Genomic DNA, 6,000 nt, shown 5'->3' on the forward strand with positions numbered 1-6,000 from the left:
CCTTCCTTCATTTTCCCCAAATTTTACCTTAAATTCTCAAAATAAATGATAAGAATCAAGACATAATCATGAGATTTAACCAAATTTGAGTGAAGAACACTTACCCCAATTAATCCTCTAAAACTCCCTTCAAAAATCACCTCAATCCAAGCTCCTTAGCTCGAAAAATGCAAAAATGGTCGAAATCCTCGAAATAGAGTACTTTATAATCTGCCCAGGTATTTACCCTATGCTATCGCGGACAAACTAATGCAATAGCGAAGCACAAAATTTTCCATCCCTTCTTTTACCCTATGCGATCGCCGCCATTCCCCCGCGATCGCGTATAATAAAATTTTCCAACAGCCTTCTCCAACTCTTCTGGACAGCCTCTAGTATAATAGTCATAACCTTTTGTACAAAACTCCAAATTACTATTGGTCTGACTTTATGAAAATTAGACATCAAGGGTTACAATTTTTGTTTTTGGATCATCTTCCAATTCCTTATAGATTGTTAGATATAAGCTTCGAATGTCGGGTCAGTGCAGAAGAGATTTTACTCTATGTGATCGCGGGAGGACTTACGCGATCGCATGGCACAACTCTATTTTTCCAAATTTTCTCTATGCTAACGCGGTCGGATCTATGCTAACGCACTATACACCCTTGAAGCCAAAAACCAACAACTAGAAATGGCCTAAAAATGGTCCGAAACCACCTCGAAACTCACCCGATGCCCTCGGGACCTCAACCAAACATGCCAACACATTCCATAACATCATTCAAACTTGTTCCAACCTTCGGAACGCTGAAAATAACATCAAAACATCGAATCACCCTCGTATTCAAGCCTAAGAATTCCAAAACATCCGAATTCCGAATTCGATCAAAAAGTCTACCAAACCTCATCCGAATGACCTTAAAGTTTGCACACATGTCACAAATGACTCAATGGACCTATTCCAATTTCCGGAATTCCATTCCGACTTGGATATCAAAATTTCCACTGCCGACCAGAAAATGCCAAATTTCGATATTCGCCAATTCAAGCCTAAATCTACCACGGACCTCCAAAATACATTCCGGATGCGCTCCCAAGTCCAAAATCACTTAACAGAGCTATCCAAATCATAAAAATCTAAATCCGAGATCGAATACTAAAAAGTCAAAACTTGGTCAAACCTTTCAAATTTTTAAGCTTCAAACTGAGAACTGTTCTTCCAAATTCATTCCGATTTCCCTGAAAACAAAAACCGACGATTAGCATAAGTCATAATATATCACACGGGGCTAGTTAGGCCCAAGAACTAGCGAGCGAAGTGCCAAAGCTCAAAACGACCGGTCGGGTTGTTACAATCATATACCGAACAAGCCAAACAATACTCTAGAAGCTCCTTCCCGTGCGAATCAACCTTTGAACGGCTCAAAACTAACCAAAAGAAACTCAAAAACATCAAATAATGCCTTAGAAAATAAACCCAATCGAAAAAGGTCGAATCTTTAATCAAATATTCAAAGTCAATAAAAATGTCAACCCCGGGCCCGCACTTCGAAACCTAACAAAACTCATGAAATCCGACAACACATTCAATTATGAGTCCAAACATACTTATTTTACTTAAATTCGGCTCCGAATTGATGTTCATAACTCAAAAATTCACTTTAGGAAAGATTAGACAAAGCCCCCCCGTGCCCCAATTTCTCTTTTGAAATCATAAATGAAACACCAAAATTCATGATGGAATCACGGAATATAATTAAAATTGAGTTTAAAATACTTACCCAAATCCTTGTGGTAAAACTCGCCTCCAAAATAGCACAAACCCGAGCTCCATAACTCAAAATGTGGTAAAATTACCAAAACCTTCGAAATAGAGTATTTTATAAGCATTGCCCAGGTGAACCCTACGCGAATGCGGAACAACCCTCGCGATCACAATGAACAAAAATCGCAGTGCCTCAGTTAACTTTATGGGTTCGTAGCACAAGCCTCGCGAACGCGATGCTCACGGCTGACAGACCTATAAGAATACGAGAGAAACTTCGCGAATGCGAAGAGTAACTATCGACCTGCCCAGCGCAGCCCAGCACAACGCGAACATGTACAAGCAGACGTGAATACGAAGCAAACCAATCCTAACTCTACTCGAATGCAGTAATTCTATCGTGAACACGAACAAGAAGAAAACACCCAGTTTCCAAGAATCACTTCGCGATCGCAAAAACCAACTGAAATACCAACAATCAGCAATGTAACATGAGACAAAAAGATCTGAAACACGTCTGAAATCCATCGAGCCTCTTGAGACCCCGTACGAACATACCAACAAGTTAAAAAATATAACACGGACCTACTCGAGGCCTCATATTCCATATAACAACATCAAAACGACGAATCACACCTCAAATCATACTTTATAAACTTTCAACTTCCAAAACTCGTGCCGAACAATATCAAATCAATACTGAATAACCTTTAATTTTGTACACAAGTTCCAAATGACATGTTACAAACCATATCCACATGTGTTAGTTCATTCCATATATTAGTTAACATAAATCCAAAAAGGAATTATCTTTGAGATGATAAGAAGTCAATCCTATTGGTCTTAAGTGATACAAGAGTGTATAAGGGTGATTAACCAGTATTAGAAGTTAAACGAATCAAGGATGTTGTAACTCGTATTTTCAGGTAATCTAGCGGTGCTTAATACACTCAATAGGTCATTTATTAAGGTATTTTAATCATATAATATCCGTATCATAAGTCTTGAAGTCAAACGAGTTATGAAACAAAAGTCGACAAAAGTTGTCGCAACTTAGGTTCATAATTTTACTTAAACATTAGGTCAAATGTTTATAATCTTTTCTCATAATTTACAAGGAATTACGGGGTTATCTACCAACAAAATTAAATATCTATGAGTCTAGTTTCCAAATCATTAAACCGTTCATCAATACGATCTCGGAGTAGAGAGATATTCATGTTTTCACGAGACTACGCCAAGCACCTCTCTATGGAGCCCACTAAGTCGGTTTAAGATATTTGAACCTATATAGGATGACTCCAACCCGTTTTAAGTCATTTATTTTCACTATTTTCAGACCTTAGAACCCTAGGAATATCCTCTCAAGGTTCTCTCAAGATTCAAGACGAAAAAAAGGGCAAACAACACAAATCAAGTGTCGGGAATTCCGTGGCGCTAGTAAGTCTCTTGTTCTTCTTGTTGTTGCTCATTTTTGTGTTGTTCCAGCTCGTGTGGGAGGTTGTGTTAAAGGGTTTATGTTCTGTAAATACTCCCTCAAGTTCTTAATATCAATCTTAGGTGATTTCAAGCCTTCTAAAGTGATTCTAGTGCCGAAAAATACTAATTGATCGCTAGTTTCGCTTTTTTGTTGTTGTGGCAGCATTGGAGGGATATTTCATGGAAATTTAAGGTCAAATTGGAGTTGTTCTTTCTGTATAAAGGTAAGGAACCTCTTACTCTATTTGTATTTAAGATTATCCAAGTTGCAGCTAAGCCATTGAAGCTAGAACTTGTGAAATATATATCGAAAGGCTTGGAAGTAATGTTATTGTTTTGTGGACTGTTTTGCGTTGTTGTTGGGCTGCATATTTTACTACTATCTTGTGGAGTTTTGGAGGAGTAAGGGTGTAGATAAACACCATATATATGTAGGGTTATGGGCTGATAGTTATTCGTAACATTTCCAGGTTATTTGACACGACTACGGTGGTCGTCGTATGTATGGAGTGATTAGGCTGTGTGTGGACTATTTTGGGAGGCTCAATATGTTTATTATTGATGTTGTTTGGGCTGTTTGGTGATTGTTTTTAATGGTGTGAGGTCATATATATAGGGGAGGTGCTGTCCGTTTCATCATAAAATAGGTTGTGGTCGATACATAATAGTTATGACGCTTAAATGATAACGATAGTATCGTTTCTCTTATTGTAGACTAAGGAGTTTTGACAATTGCATAGCTTGAGATTGGGGAAGTATATACAAGGTATGTGAGGCTATCCCTTTCCTTCTTTTGCACGACTCCGATTGTACATAATGTAATGAACGATCTTCCAAGATACTCTACTCTTAGAAGCTAGCAGTACTTACATTGTTTTCCCTCTTATGGAACGATTGATGTTAATGTTGCTTCTCTTAGTCTTATGTTATCAATGTTGTTGGTACTTCCTGATTCTTATAAGGTTCATAGTGAAGAGTTAGTCCTAATAACGTGTACAGAGGATACCGACCTTACGTCACTCCGAAAGGTTTAGAATGTGATTCCATGAGTCGAGCATGCATTATATATATGTATCTATTTTACTCTACCGAGCCACGCTATAGTTGGCCGGGTACGGCACCTATTGTGCAACCACTGATCAGTTGGGTTTTACCGAGCTCCACGTGGCCGGGTACGATTCTACCGAGCCTATTATGGCCGGGTACGATATGATGATGATGATACCCACAGAGGCGAATGCTTTAAAGGTTTATGTATTTATACATATGTATCATGCATTTCATGTAAGTAGCCCTCAGAGGTACTAAGATGTTACAGGTTGTATATTCTCTATCCTTGCTTACATTACTAATCGTATTTATGGTTCCTTGCCTTACATACTCAGTACTTTATTCGTACTGACGTCCTTTTATTTGTGGACGCTGCATGTCGTGCTGCAGGTCCTGATAGACAGGCAGGTGCAGCTCCCCCACCACAGTAGACTGTCCAGTTCAGCGGTGATTGGCGAGATCCCTTCTCCGGACTTGCCTTGGTCTTGGTATGCAATTTTTGTTATAGACATTATGGGTATGTCGGGGCCCTGTTCCGGCTATGTTGCAACACTTATGTTCTTTTAGAGGCTCATAAACAGGTGTCGGCTCATGTATAGTTTGGTATGCCTTGTCGGCTAGTTTTTGTTGTATAGTCTTTCATAGTAGCGTGGTAGCTCATACCTTATATGTAGTTTCTTGATTGTCTGGTCATCCCCTGCTATGTATATTCATGCCATTATATTTTATTGCTGGTTGTCCATGATCTAGGTCTACCATTTATATTGATCCCGTCAGCCTTAAAAGATAATAATGAAGGTTAGATGAAATGTACGTTGGTGCTCGACAAGTGTGGTCGGGTGCTAGTCATAGCCCTTCAGTTTGGGTCGTGACAAACTTGGTATCAGAGCAAGTCGGTCCTAGGGGTTGTCTATGAGCCGTGTCTAGTAGAGTCTTGATTATGGATGTGTAGCGCGCCCCATTTATAATCAGGAGGCTACATGACATCTAGGGTTGTTACCTTCTTCCTGAATCTAGATCGTGCGTAGAGTTGAGTCATAAGTGTTCGTCTCTAATATTCACCTTGTTTTTTTCAGTGATGCCTTCGACTAGGAAGCAAACGATTAGTAGACGGCTTGATACAGCAGCGGGAGAGGGTACCAGTCAGGTGCCCCAAGTCAGAGCAGGACAAAGTGAGGCTCAAAGTGAGATGCCCTCTCATACCTCATCTACTCCATCTCCTCCAGAGGATATTAGAAGGCACCCAGCGCCTCCAGTTCCTCCGTCTGGCACTCCAGACCAGGATATGCAGAGTGCTTTGCAGTTATTGACTAGCTTGGTAGCTGCTCAGGCTCAGAGGCAGAATACAGGTGCTGCTGAGAAACCAGTTAGTACAAGAGTTCGTGATTTTATTAATTTAGACCCTCCAGTGTTTACCGGATCAGACCCGAAGGAGGACCCACAGACTTTTATTGACCAGGTTCATCGTACACTTCGGGTTATGCATGTTAGTGATATAGAGGCAGTAGAGTTGGCTTCTTATCGGCTACGGGATTTAGCGGTTCTCTGGTATGATAGTTGGGAGAGATCCAGGGGTTCGAACCCTCCTCCAGCTGTGTGGAAGGAATTTTCTGAGGCCTTTCTTCGTCACTACTTGCCAGTTGAGATACGACGAGCTAGAGCTGATAAGTTCTTGAACCTTAGACAAGGTAATATGAGTGTGCGAGAGTACAGTATGCAGTTTG

Source organism: Nicotiana tabacum, chromosome 22 (genome assembly GCF_000715075.1).
Source record: "Nicotiana tabacum cultivar K326 chromosome 22, ASM71507v2, whole genome shotgun sequence".
NCBI lineage: Eukaryota > Viridiplantae > Streptophyta > Magnoliopsida > Solanales > Solanaceae > Nicotiana > Nicotiana tabacum.